The 14,274-nt window shown below is 43.5% G+C and overlaps 1 protein-coding gene across 1 annotated transcript in view; it reads right to left on the bottom strand.

Annotated features, from left to right (window-relative positions):
* MEIKIN (meiotic kinetochore factor) overlaps positions 1-14,274 on the bottom strand; it is a 1,264,509-nt gene that overhangs the window by 1,165,726 nt on the left and 84,509 nt on the right. The gene's annotated exons all lie outside the window — the stretch shown is intronic.

Below are 14,274 nucleotides of genomic sequence, written 5' to 3'. Positions count from 1 at the left end.
GATGTTTCATAAAGGGCCAGCACGGAGCAAAATATCCCAGTTCAATAGGCGTCCTCTTCCTATGCCACCAGTGTAGAAATGCATACCCAAAACACTTCTCCTCACTCAAACTTCACTTTGTATGCATAGAGAAAGTATATTCCTTATCCTGCGGGTGGTGGTTTCTCCATGCATCCCTCAGATTAATGTTAGCAAGTCCGTCTATCAAGAAGTAGGAGATATCCGACCTGTATTTGCCAAACATTTAGAATGGTTTAACTCAGCATACATTAGGATATAAGTCCCCCCACTATATTATCATAACTTGAGAACGTATGCATAGTTTCCAAAACAAACTTCCCTTGTCCCTCTTTTGGAGCATATACAGATGCCCATGTTAACTCTGTTTGCTAACTGACCCTTAATTATAATTAATAACCCGGTGAGGTAGTGGGCGGCAGTGGCGGCCTCTCAGCCAATCAGGAGGCTCAGAACAGGGTTTTTTAACCACACAGTAAACCTTCGCTCCGAGCCTCCTCGGAGATGGAGGCCGCCATCTTCCTTCGCCAATAATCAGGTAAGTAGTACACTCTCCCCCACGTCCCCTTGCCCACATCCCCCCCTTTTCCTCATCTCTAATTCCCCTGCCTCTGTAACACTTACCATGTGCTGCCTGGTCCCTCACCGGCACCAGGAACAATAGTGTTCCCGGTACATGCCCCAATTGTCAGTGGCTGCCAGGGAAAAGAAAAGGGTGTGGAGGAAAAAGTAAATAAGACATGATCATCTATGTCCCCCCTTGTATTCTGCCATTATGTAACAGCATAATCTGCTTGTCATACGCTATGTAAAACCACTGCTCCTAGCAGCACAACGCAATGTGCTGAACCTCACTGCACATGTCACGGCTCGAGAAGCACTTCGCCCATTATTCAAGACTACTCGCCTACACTGTTCATGCTTCTAATGTATATTGTGAAAAACCAGAGGGCATTTCACGGCCTAGTCCCCGGGGATCCCATACTCAGGTGGACAGGGAAAGGCCATTGCTTTAGGATCCAGACCCTGAGGGTGGACAGGCGAGGGAGGATCACCTTGGTAGGAGGTCCTTGGTGAGTGGGGGTGAAGCACCTTGTGGTGAGACATGGATTCCCCCTTTTTCCCTAACCTATCTAATCACTATCCCTGCCTTTTTTTGTGGGAAACTACAACTCCCATAGAGGAAGGTGAGGCATGAGGCCAGGAGGATTACCTCTACTGACTTGCAATGGTTCTGACCAACTATTGAGATCAGGCAGAGTCAGGCACATAAGCCAAATCACATAGATCTGCCATTTGTTAACACTCCCTGTCAGGATAAAAGGTGGGGCACACTGGAACACTCAGAGAGGCTGGGTGTGAGAAGGAACAGATCTTTCAGGGCTGATGTGAACCAGGCTATGGAAGCTGGAAGGCAAAGGGGCTGATCGGCTGCGGCAGCAAATGAGAGAAAGCCCAGCGAGAATTCCATCCTTTGGGTAAGTCGTAAGAGTTCCACGTCCGAAAACAAGTGAGCGGAAAAGAGAAACCTTCAAAGTGCTTACAGGCGGCACGCTATCCTCCTGGGTGAACGACAGAGTTGGGGAGGAGCAGAGGAGGCGTTGGTAACAGCCTTGACTGCTACGAGAAAAGGATTGAAGATGGAAGCATCCTTAACACGACCAGTGAGTCATCGAAGGCAAACAAAAGCCTGGTTTGTTGTAACGCTTACCTGAACTCCTCGGGAGCATAATGCCTTCTCAGCCTATGCACCTGTAATTGGACACCTTTCGGATTCCCTTTCTGTATAAACAATAATAATTCAATAATAGTAGAACTGCTATAACATGCATTACTGAGAAGGTACTACATTAAATGTATATTTTTGTAATCCTCCATTCTCACCTGTATTTATTTTTTGTGGATCGCGTTGGTATGAAGATGCAAATGGAATTTGGAATGCTGAGGTACTCTATAATTTCTTGCCTTGACAATGTCTATACTTTTCCAGAATTAGTCTTTGGTTAAAGTCTCTTGGGGAAAATAACTTATTCTTTTATGTCTTGAAATAATTCCTACGTTGGAGAGATCCCCCTTTCTAAATAATTACCTTTTTCTTGCAGGTTCTCTGAATTCGGAAAAGATTTATGGCTGCGGATGAATGCAAAGTTACTCGGGATGAGGAAACGTTAAACAACTTAAGTTTGTCTATACACAGTAACTGCAGCCTTCAGAAAGAGCGTGGAAACAAATGTGAGGTGAAAACCTGAAGTACCTTCAGGTACGTAAACTTATTTAACATTTCTTCTGTTATTTTCTATTCAGTTTGTTCGTTAATGAAATACCTCCAATTATCTGCAGGTTTCCGTAAAACTCAGGAGAATACCTTCGGAAGATGCAGAGGCTGCGCAGGAAACTTCTGACTGAGGATACTGCGGCTACAAGCGAAAACTGCTGCTGGAAGATGCTGAGGGCTGTGAGAGAAGCTTCTGACAGGAGCTGCTGCGGTAATGAAGAACCACTGCTGACGGAAGATACTTCTTTGGAGATAACTTCGGTTTGGTAAGTATTTTCTATAACTATTATATTCTGCTGTCTTTTTCTGTTATGCTAATGTCTTTATATTTTCTCCTTTGACAGGTTCTGTGAGGAGAAACGCTGGTAGCATTTCCCGCTGTCAGCAGAGCAGACGCTAAGCAAGCGTTCCTGCGGTGGCGGGGCTTAAGTAGCTCCCTCTGCAAAATGAATGGAACGTGCTTCAAGGTACAAATGTATCTTGCGGCAGCCATGTTTAGAGTATGAGGCCAATGTTAACACTATGAGTCTCTATGGAAACATATGCTGTGAATGGTGCGAATGCCATAAATGCCAGGCTAAGACCCACCTCTGACGCGCCTACTAATGTAATGTTCCTGGTCTATGTTGAATGCCTGAAAGGAAACTGTGCTCTCTGACTGGGATCATGACATTTGTGTTAAGAACAAAAGAGGCATGTAACAAGAGTTGAAGGTTGCGCGTGTGCCTATAAAACGCGTAATGAACAGAACAATGATTGAATGACTGAGAAAAATATACAAAGTAACAGATTGGTCCTGCGAAGCGGAATCGCACATTTGAAAGTCTATGTGAAATGTTCTGATTTATGGAAAGCAGGAAACAAAGTCAAGGAAGTAACTGAAGTAACTGCAATCCGGAATGAGAGGTGATTGATGGAAAAGCAATCTATATGAACTTTGAAAACTGCCAAGAGGGCAAAAGTAAAGAGGATATGAACTTTGAAGGTTGTCAAGGAGCCAAAAGTAAAACTACAAGTACCAAGAGGCATTGGGGTTGCATGTGAACTTTGAAAGATGCCAAGAGGGAAAAAGTAAAACTATAAGTATCAAGGAGCATTGGTGTTGTGAAGATTGTTGATTGGCAAATTGTTGAAAAGAAGGTGGAAGTGGTCATGCATTGGTATATGTAAAATCCTTGCAGTTTTGCAAGTCTTCGACAGTAAAAAAGGAGAAAAGGATAGAACGTGGGGAAGGGAACCCCCACAAAGAGAAAGACAGGCTCGAGCCCGGTGGAGGGAAGCCTGTGCTGAACTGTGATGAAGCGAAAGCCAGGAACAGAACTGTGTATTTGCGGGAAGGCGTAAGACCCGCCTAACGAATTGATTAGAATTGATTAGACTGTCAAAAGGCTTGAAGCCCAAGCCTGAACTGTTGAATTGTACCAGCAAGCCAGACTGAGCAAGACTGATAGGTGGATGGCACAGTTCTATCATTTTGAAGAAACTCTTGAGACCTTGTGCTTCTGAACATGGGCTTCTGCCATTTCTTTAAGACACTATTTTTCCGTTTTTGTATTCCCTTTACACATTCGTTTTTTGAGAAAGAGGGCAAGGTTAGGTTTTCTTAATATAGGCCTTTTCATTTTGACTAGACTGACTTGGACTTGTTTTGGTGTTCATTTAATGGTCGAGACTACTCCCATTTTAGGGTCAGTTAAGAATTTCGCCAACGCCAGTAAATTACAAAGGTTTAAGTTACTTACCTGTAACTATTGTTCTCCAGCATGGCAATGGCATGTATTCATATGCTCATGAATATTCCCAGTCAGGCTGGGAATCCTCGGTAAAAGAAAAAAAAGTTTTTCACTTAAAAACTGTATTTCTCCTCTAAACCAATCACCGTCCTCTGGGTCATACTGCCCCCCATCCAATGACAGCCCTCTCCCTAAGCCCCTCCTCTGCCAGCCATCTCCAGATTTAGTAAGCATGTAAAGTGGCAGTATGACCAAGAAGAGAGCAGAGGGGCTGGAGGAAGTGTTTGCATGTGACTGTTCATCGGCTTAAGTCTGCGTCTCCTGCCAATCCCATTCCTCTTGGTCTTCTAAAGGAAATCTCCGGTGACATTATCTCTTGTATCACAACAGCTGTGAACGCTTCCTTTCAGGATGGATATATCCCTCCTGCTCTGAAACATGCACTGGTGATTCCTTTACTGAAGAAGCCGTCCCTGGACCCCACAGTGCTCATGAACTTTCATCCCATTTCACTCCTTTCCTTCCTCATGAAGGTGTTGAGTCCTTGGTGTCCCCTCTGCTTTCCTCCTTTCTGGAGACCTCTGGGTTCTTTGACCCCTTTCAATATGGTTTTCGGCCTGCAGGGGGACAGAGTTTGTCCTTACATCTGTGCTGGATGACCTTGCTCGCCTGGTGGATCAGGGTGGTGTTGGAACAGTGCTATTATTAGATCTATCTGCTACTTTCGACACAGTTGACCACCCAACCCTGATCTCCAGTCTATCGGCAGCGGGCCTATCTGGCCAGGTCCTGGCTTGGTTTGCAGCTTTCCTGTCAGATCGATCCCAGTCTGTTTCTCCCCCCCCCCACCGCTTAAACCTGGTCTTGTTGTCCTGTGGTGTTCCACAGGGATCCGCGTTGTCTCGCATTTTATTTAATATCTATATTAGGCCACTTCTCCTCCTTATCCAGTCCCACGGCTTCAGGTACTACTGCTATGCCGATGACACGCATATCTTGGTTCGCCTTGATCTTACCTGTTCTGACACTGCGGCTTGGCTTAGGAGTTGCCTTGAGGCCCTGGGTTCTTGGATGGCAGAGAACTGGCTTAAACTAAAGGGCGACAAGACCGAGGCATTGGTAGTTGGGACTCCCACTCCTCTGGTCTTCTGGACGGCTGATGTCTGGCTGACCTCTCTTGGTCTTTTTCCTGTGCCTTGCCCCTCATTAAGGAACTTGGGTGTGAACATGTCCTCATCTCTCCCGATGGATGACCAGGTTGCTTCCGTCTGCAGAGCCGGCCACTTCAAATTGAAAATCATAGGGAAGGTTCTTACTTATATTCCGGTTCATCTTCAGGCCCTGGTTGTGGCAGATCTTGTATTTAGTACACTTGATTACTGCAACTCGCTTTATCTTGGTCAACCTCGATATCTCACAAACCGTCTTCAACTTCTTCAGAACGCTGCAGCGATGTCCACCCTTCAGCCCCTGTTTGGAGCGCATATACTTCGGCAGCTTCATTGGCTGCCAGTTGAGAAGCAGGTCTTGTTTAAATCACTGTGCATTGTCCACTGTGCCTTCTAGAAGGCGGGGGCTGAATATCTTCAGGCTAACTTTCTCCCTTATATTCCATCTCGTGTGGTTCACTCTCAATTTGCTTTTCTGGTTGACGTCCCTCTGTTCAGACTTTCACGTATGGGTGGCCAGGCTTTCGCAGTAGCTGCTGCCAAGGCCTGGAACTCTTCCGCCCGCTTTGCAAGCTATTCCCAATCATTTAATCTTTTGCTGTTCCCTGAAAACGCTCCTGTTCTAGTATATCCTCTCAGCTGCTGCCCGCCAGTCTAGCGCCATGCTGCTTTTGGGCGAACGCGTGCTCTATAAATAATGCTAACATAACAAATCCATGCCAGACCCATGCTGGAGAACAATAATTACAGGTTAGTAACTTAATCACCCAGCTACTGCAACCAATGCGGAAACACCACTACCTGAAGGAAGTGCTATGGTTGAGGGATTTGGAGTAACCTAGACCCTCTGTGTTACTGAAACTAGGTTGTGACCTGTGGAAAAGAGCCTGGAGACTCCTGAGAACCCCGGACCTGTATTTCGGAAGCATTCCCATAGCAGGGATCATAGGAACACAACATGGTATAGGGAAACAGATTAGGAAGCACTGGGAGAATAAAGGGATAGCAACGGTGGGCGACCTAATTAAAGACAGCAAGATCCTGGAATTCTTGACCCTGGAAAGAGAATATTGGATACACAAGGGACATTTCCTGACGTACTTGGAGATAGTGGTCAGGATAGACAAGAGATGGCCGGGCACAGGGAAAGTAGCCAATGCAACACTGTACACCCTATATGATGTATCAGAGGGGGGACACATGGTCTCCAGGATTTATGATCTGCTACTGTAGGGGATGGGTACCTGGGATCTGGAAGTGCGCAGACAGTGGGAACAGGACGTGGAGAGGGCATTCACAGACACTGAATGGTGAAGAGTGCTGCTGTATTCCAGGAAAGTCTCCAGAAACGCCAGATTTAAACTCACCAAGACGTACGTGAAACACAAGGCATACATAACACCACATAGAATGTCAAGCATATACAGAGACACTGGCCAGGCCTGCCCTTGATGCACCCAGAGGAATGTGGACATGATAATATGTTCTTGACATGCTTGGTAGTAGTCAGATTCTGGCAGAACATAGCTGAAATGGCAAAAGGAGGAGGGATCCTGATGCAAGCATGGCCCCCTGAGTTTTGTCTGCTAGGACTGTTCCTGAGGGGAGGGAGGCGGTCTGCATACCTATCCACAATGAAGGACCCGATCTGTATACTGGCCAAGCAGGATAGCAATGGCCTGGAAATCGGCTGAGGGACCCAGCATAGAGGTATGCTGGGCAGACCTGATACGCTGGTCAATAGCAGAGACGATAGTGTGGCACAGAGCGCTGCAAAAGGGGATGCATGAGGGAAGCAAAGGTGTGGAGGCATGGAATGAACTGACACAGAAAATGTTTAACACAGCGAACATAGAAAGCCCTGATGCGAAAACTGGAGAGGGTACACAGCAACTCTAAATAGGTCCGGTACTTAAACAGAGAAGGGGAGGTTGGCACAGAGGTGTGCACATATGCTGCATTAAGGGAAGGTTGCAACATCAAACAGAACGTAAAGATATAATGCCCATGCGAAAATGTATCTGGAAATGCATTTTCACAGTAAAGACACTTGGTGTTTCTGTTTGTAACTCTAAATTGAAAATAATAATTATTTTATTTCATTTTTTTTAAACCAAAGAAGATAAGCCTGACCAATGAAAATGAAAAAATTGGGGAAAGATGGGATTTCTTTGAAGGGGTTTTGTCCAGTCATATTTCAGGCAAAGCGGGGGCAGTGTGGGGCATGTAATAAATATATCTGGCGTGTTTTAATTGTTGCAAAAAGTATATAAACTGCCAACTGATATTGAATTGTTGAGACTTGGGTTAGTTTGGTCCTGCAACACCATCTAACCGCTCCCAGAGCTTTTGTACAATAAACTTGCTTTACGTACAAGTGTCTACTCACTTCTTAAGTGGTGCACCTGTCTTGGGTTAAGGTGATTCAAGATGCATCCCTACAGTTACACACTTGTGATTGCCACACACAATGCAGGTTATGCCCCATTCCTTCTGAATGCCTTCTAACAGAAGGGTAGCCTTCCTGCCACTCTTGTTTGCCCACTTGTTTTTAATGTGGATTTAAGTCAATTACTCTTCTGAGCTTCTTTATATGTGGGCAATAGGTTTTACAAACATGGAGATTCTCATTTTGCCCATTCTTGACTTTTGCAATTGGGTTTCTATTTCACTTGCCTTGTTATAGTTCCCTTTTGGCTTTGGCAATAGTTGTTCCAATTGGTTTCTTGCCGTATTGTCCCCGCTTGTTGTTGGCCTCTAATCCAACCCACATACATACAATCACACTCTTCTGGTCTGGCGATTATGTTATTATTCCACTTGCTCTTTTTTTTTTATTCAGCAAGGTTTACAAATAATAGTCTGCTTTAGGTCAGTTCAGTATTCAAAAACATGTTTCCGTTTGAATTTCACTCTACTTGTAGGGTTTAGGCACCCAGTCTTAGCAAGTGAGCGGTTACAGAGGGCTCTGGGTCACAGTCATTTGTGAACTCACCATGTCTGGAGCGCGTTTCAGGTCCTCTGCTGCTGCTTTCTTTGTGGCCCGGAATCCTCTGCTTCCCAGGTTCCTGCGACCCGCACCAGTCAATAGAGTAGCCCTCCTTGCTCCAATGGCTCACTGGTACTCGCTTGCCACTGGAGGCTGACTGACATTGGGGGAAAGCTTCCAAATGCTGCGCTTTCCGCCTCGCAACCTATGCAGATCCGGTCCTCAGGGGGAAAGCCGCCAATTCCAATGCTTCTCGCTGCGCTACCTCTGCATTCACAATCTGAAACAGCAAAGAGCTTCTCCGGACCGACATCCGCTCGATGTACTACAATGGTCCCAGCATCTCTGCTCTGCTTGTGCGGCCACGTGGAGGCATTACAATTACTCCACATTTTACTACTGCTCTTCTCCATGGCCTGCACCCGAGGGGGCATTTTATGCCTCAGTCTCCCTCAGGTGTGGGTCATTATCACTAATAGGCTGCACTTTGCAGTCTTGGGCCTCTGCAGTCCTCTTCTTCGTCCCAGTAATTTGGGAATTGTGGGCATTTTGAGTCCACAACATAAACGTCAGTTTTTCTAACAGTAATATTAATATCACTTTCATTTAATTCCTTAATTATATTACCTAGAGGGGAATCATAGGGATTCAATGAGGAACTTGGCTTTACAGAGGAATGTGGGTTTTCTAGATTTAACTTGGTGCTATTTAAAGACTTATCTTTACTATTCCTCTGCAAGTCATGGGAGCTTTCACCACTATGTATGGCTATGATTTTAAAAGTGGTTTAATTCCCCCTAATGCATAGGTGGCTATGGTTGTTTTCACCCACATTAAGATAGTCACCTTGGGAAATTAACTACTTTCTCTGACAGAAAGCCATTACATAATTTGGTATCACAGATATGTCCTCCATATAGGAGGACAAATACAGCATCTCATCCAACAGAGTCCTCCTGTTGCCCTTGGGCCTTTCTCCTCTCAGGAGATCCTCTCGGATAATAACACCCCTGGGTTAGGATCAGGAAGTGTCTGCCTTTCCCTGGCCACCTGGGAGGAGACTTCAGGCAGGGTCACTGTGAGGACTTTGCAGGATTCATCACATTACTTGCATAATATGCTCTCATGTATGCTTGAAACCCAAGGTTGTATTCTTGAAAAACTTCAAAATGAAGAAAAAAAGATGTAGAAATGTATAATGCAACGTATTAGTGTCTCTAATTTACTTTTTTTTTTTATTAACAATTTATACAACAGTACAGTTTTAATTTCCCCCTCCCCATGCATTTACTGAGCCAGTTCTTGGTTGGTTACAGGTGTTCTTTAGTGCTACCTAAGAGGGGCTCTCCAACAGCAGTTTGCCATTTATCTCAAGCATTCAATTGCAGCAACCAACATTTTAACGCCATAGCACATAGTTTGGAAATCAATATTTGTTTTTTTGTTATTTCATTTAGTTTATACAAACTTTTAAAAAAAGAGGAAGTAGAGAGCAGCAAAAGAATGAGAAGGATAAACAAGTCAACAGAAAATCAACGTAAGAAAAAACACACACACAGCCCCTTGGGATCACTTCATCCCTCCAATATCCAAAAATGTCTTTCAGTTCCATTATTTTCCTCTGCATGCTGAACCAGCCAGGGGCTTTTCGTTTGAATTTCTGTTACCAGAACCACCCTACCTCACATCTTTGACATCATCCAACTGATTTCGATCTGTTAACATTACTTCTAATTTACACAGGAAGTTTATCAAGCCATAGACGTCTTTTTCTCTTGGGTTAGCAAATTTCAACCACAGCTCTTCTCCGCATAAGGTAGGATATAACTTTACCACTTGATTCAAATGTAACGTTCTCAATGATTTCAACACTGCACAATTGAGTGTTAAATGTTTTAAAGTCCCTGAGTGGTTCTCACAGAAGCGACCGGTTAACATCATTGGCGTCTTTCTGAGTCTCAGTTTTTGACTTACTCTTGTATCGAATAGATTAAGTCAAAATTTCATGAAAATCTTTCGATAGTTGGCATTTGGAGCTTTCACCAGATATTGAGGGAGATTTCTCTGTTTTTTTTCCTTCTTTTGCAGCATCTCCCATTAGATTATAGCGGTTTCTATCATTTACAGTTGAACACCAATCGCGTTCCCATAGTTTTTTTTTCTCACATAATTCGGGTTGCTCTTCAATGTCTTGCGATCTGTGAGTAACTCTTTCGAATGTTTTTCACAGGCGTTAGTCCATCTGACCGGTATTGACTCTGGGTTCCCATTTTTTAGATTGGATATTTCAAACTGAAGCGTATCTTTGTCAAGGATGGTCTTTCTATACACAGACAACATATTCCAGAGTACTATCGCATTCATTGATATCAGATTTAATTCATATCGCAAACAGGCAGATGGTATTCTCTTTTGCAGCTGTAGATGACGCCTCCAAAACTGTTTTTCTAGTTGTGACCACAGGTTCACAGGTGCTCCTAGGGCACTTTCTGCACCATAGATTAATGTTGGCACTGCCTTCTGGTTGTAATGAGCAAGAACTGGTTGCAAGGAAAACCTTCCATATTTTTTGTTTATGACAGCAGCCTGGCAAGCTAGTCGTTTACATTTTTGCTTTGCATTTTCGACCCAAGGCGCATCGTTTATATTGCTGTTGAGGCACATCCCAAGATACTTAACCATTTTTACACAATTCAGCTCTTCGTTGTTCAATCTCCACTTTGGTTCACGGTTTTTGGTCAGTTTTTTTGTTCGAGTAAGGTCTTGAAGGATTAATACTTCTGACTTTGCAGGATTGATCTTTAATTTATTTGTTATGACATAGCTCTCAAGAGCTGCTAACTTACGTGTCAAGCCAATTGGTGTAAGGTCAAGTAAGGCAATGTCATCAGCATACAGCAGTTTACCGCCTCGCCATTAATTTTCGGCGGATGAGAATTGGTCGTTCCAAGTATCTCTCCAATGTCTCATAGAAATAAAACAGAACAGGGTAGCCGCAAGTGGGCAGCCCTGCTTTACACCATGGTTAGTCGATATTGGTTTGCTAAGTGTTCCGACATTGTCCAGTCTGATCTTAATTTCCGTTCTTGTATGAAGTTCTTCGATAGGTTGTAACAAGTTTTCTGGACAATTCCATTTTCTCATTTTTTCCCAGAGCAGTTCCCTCTCTATAGTGTCGAATGTGTTGGACAAATCGCAAAAAAAGCTATGTAGATTATGTTTTGTTGAATCGCTTCCATCTTTAAAAAATGTATCATTGTTAAGTTTAGGCCACACCCTACTTCCTTTAACAAAACCAGCGTGACGTGGGTCAAATCTCAGTTTCTTCAATCCACTTTAAGAGTTGACAGTGTAGCTGGGTGGCAAAGATTTTACCCACAACGTCAAGGAGTGCGATCGGTCGATAGTTCTTTGGCTCAGCTCTATTGCCTTTTTTGAAAATAGGGACAACAATTGCACTCCGCCAAGAAGTTGGAATTTTTCGATTTCGCAGGATAAATGCGAACAGGACATAGCAGAACTCTGCCCATAATTCTGGTTGTTGTTTTAACAGATGGTTCATCAGGCCATCTGGCCCCGGAGCTCGGGATGTACCGAGTCTCAAGATATTTCTTAGGATATCATCCTTTTCAATAGTAATTGAACACTCAGTTTCCAACTCCGGTTGTTTGATGACATTTGTTTCTTTGATGAAAAATATTTTTGTGTAGTAGTCAACCCACATTTTCTCAGACACCATGTTGTTTATAAGCGCTCTTTGTGGCACAGATACGTCATTCAGAAAGTTCCAGAGTGCACTTGTATTTCTTTTGACTAGGGTTTCCATCATCAATTCAGCATTGCTTTGTATCATTACGGATCTGTGACTACTCAACCAGTTTTGTAAGTTTGTTTTGCTCGTTTTATCATTCTTGCGCGCTCTACTGGTGCAATTCTTTTAGATTTTCTTATGGCTTTTTTCTTACTTGATATTTCATTGTCCCGCACATGTGTTTTTTAAAGTAGGACTTAGACTTCATCACATATGTCTCAGGATAAGCTTCGAGAAGGACTGTATATTCGGATCTCTCAACATCTTGCTTATTCTCAAGCGATTTTAATAGAGCTTGTATGTTCGCGTTGCCGAGCAGTAGGCAGTTACGACCTGGAGCAACAGCCAGATGCTCGTAGTTTGTTGCCCCTCTTATTGTTGGCTGATTTAGCTTCAGCTTAATTTTTAGCATACAATGATCACTTTGCTCCATCTCAATGACTTATAGTGTTTCAACCTGGCTTCTCACTTTTTCTGTTGCAAACATATAGTCAATAGTTGACCTTTGTTTTCTTTGCCAGGTAATGTTTGCAGGAATGTCTCCAGAAGTATTTCCATTTAGCATCTTTAGGTTCCATGGTTTCATTTTGTGGAGCCACGCATCAGCCACTAGTACTCTGTTTACCATCTGATTATCTCAGACATTTATAGTCTTTTTTAGTAAGCAATTTATGTTGAGATCTCTACAAATCAGTACATTTACTTCTGTCTCTGTCATAGATGTCACTTATTATTTCGGAGACTTGAGAAATGAATTTATCTTGTCACGTGGCCTCATGTTGCCAATATATATTTAACACCACCAAGATTTTGCCTGTTTTTCTCAATTGTATCGGTAGTAAGATCTTTACTACTTGTATATAAGGCGATACATTTTTATCAAAGAGGATGCGTGCACCGCTTTTGACTTTTACAAGTGTTAAGAGGCCAGTCATAGGCCTGCCTTTCGCGCCCTTAATTGCAGGGTTGACTGCGGTCTCAAATCCCTCAGCAATAGGGTTTTTCAAAAGCCACGTCTCTTGAAGACATAGGATATCTATGTCCCCTAGTTCCATAGATATGTCTCCAAAAAGGTGTGTATGTCCTCTCTTGTTCCAGGACGCAATACGGAAGTTTTCCAGTCAACTGCTCTCTGAACATTAACTCTCATTCATACCGTTGAGGGTTTTAGCCACCCAGGTCCAGTTTTGCTCGTCGCTGGCATCAAAGTGAATACTCCGGTTTGGTTGGTCCGACTTGATGACTGATTTTAATCGTGTCCCTTTCGGAATCCCATCTCCTGGTGTTGTCGCAGCAATTTTGGGGATCTGGCTTCAATGCCGACAATTTTCCTTTTGCTAAATTGTCAGCAACTTTGGTTTGTTCTGATCTAGGCACAGCGGATGAGTCACCTCTCTTAGTCAAATCCTGCCACTTTCTTTCACTTATTTCAATAATGTCAAACCCCAGTGAATTTATTAAAGTGCAAGTATTCAGTAGCGAGTCTCTGATCATTTTCAACGCAATCTGGAGAATTACGCAATCGTTTGTCTGTTCGTCCTCAAATTCGTCTTCAGAGACAACTGTCCTCAACTGTGGTATATGATGGAAAAGCATAAGAGCATTTTTTTCTATTTAATATCAGACCATCCTTTTCTTTTTGGATTCGCTCCAGCCGTAACAGATATTTCCCGACTGTTTTTACATTTTGCACCTGACGGCTTGCGCCTTTAGTGGCTGGTGGGCTGACTTTTTGATTGCTCTTTTGTTCACCTTGCTTAGCTTTATATAGATCAAAGGCTATCTTTCTGGCTGGTGGTGAACATTTAGTTATTTGTTGATTGTTGTGCTCATGTTTGTTTGAGTGGTTGATTCGTTTGGCAGATTCCATCTTTTGCGCTTCTGGGGAATTGGCAGCTTCAATCAAAGCTCTTCTCGCATCCAGTGCGAGGAACTGGCATGAGCTCTCAACAGCTGGCTCGAGAGATGAAACATTACGCTTTCTAGACTCAAAAATGACACATCTTCTGGTGCTTATTTCTGACTCATCCACACTGGCTGGGCAAGGATCTATATTAATAGGAGGATTAAACAGCCCATTCCCTACATTCATTTCGGAATTGTGTGTCTCACTCGCTTCATTTTGTTCACCTTCGCTTGATTCGTACGTGGACAGATCTAAAAGATCAGAGGGTATACTATCTTCCGCCGGCGAGTTGGTATTTTCCACAGAATTAACTTCCATTATCACACCCGGTATTAGGGTCTCTTTACAGTTTGATCCAATGTTAAGTTTTTTT

The sequence above is a fragment of the Ambystoma mexicanum genome, chromosome 3p (assembly GCF_040938575.1).
Source record: "Ambystoma mexicanum isolate Mex_15411 chromosome 3p, UKY_AmexF1_1, whole genome shotgun sequence".
Lineage (NCBI taxonomy): Eukaryota > Metazoa > Chordata > Amphibia > Caudata > Ambystomatidae > Ambystoma > Ambystoma mexicanum.
Note: the sequence above shows the minus strand (reverse complement) of the source record. Positions and strands in the feature narration are given on the sequence as shown.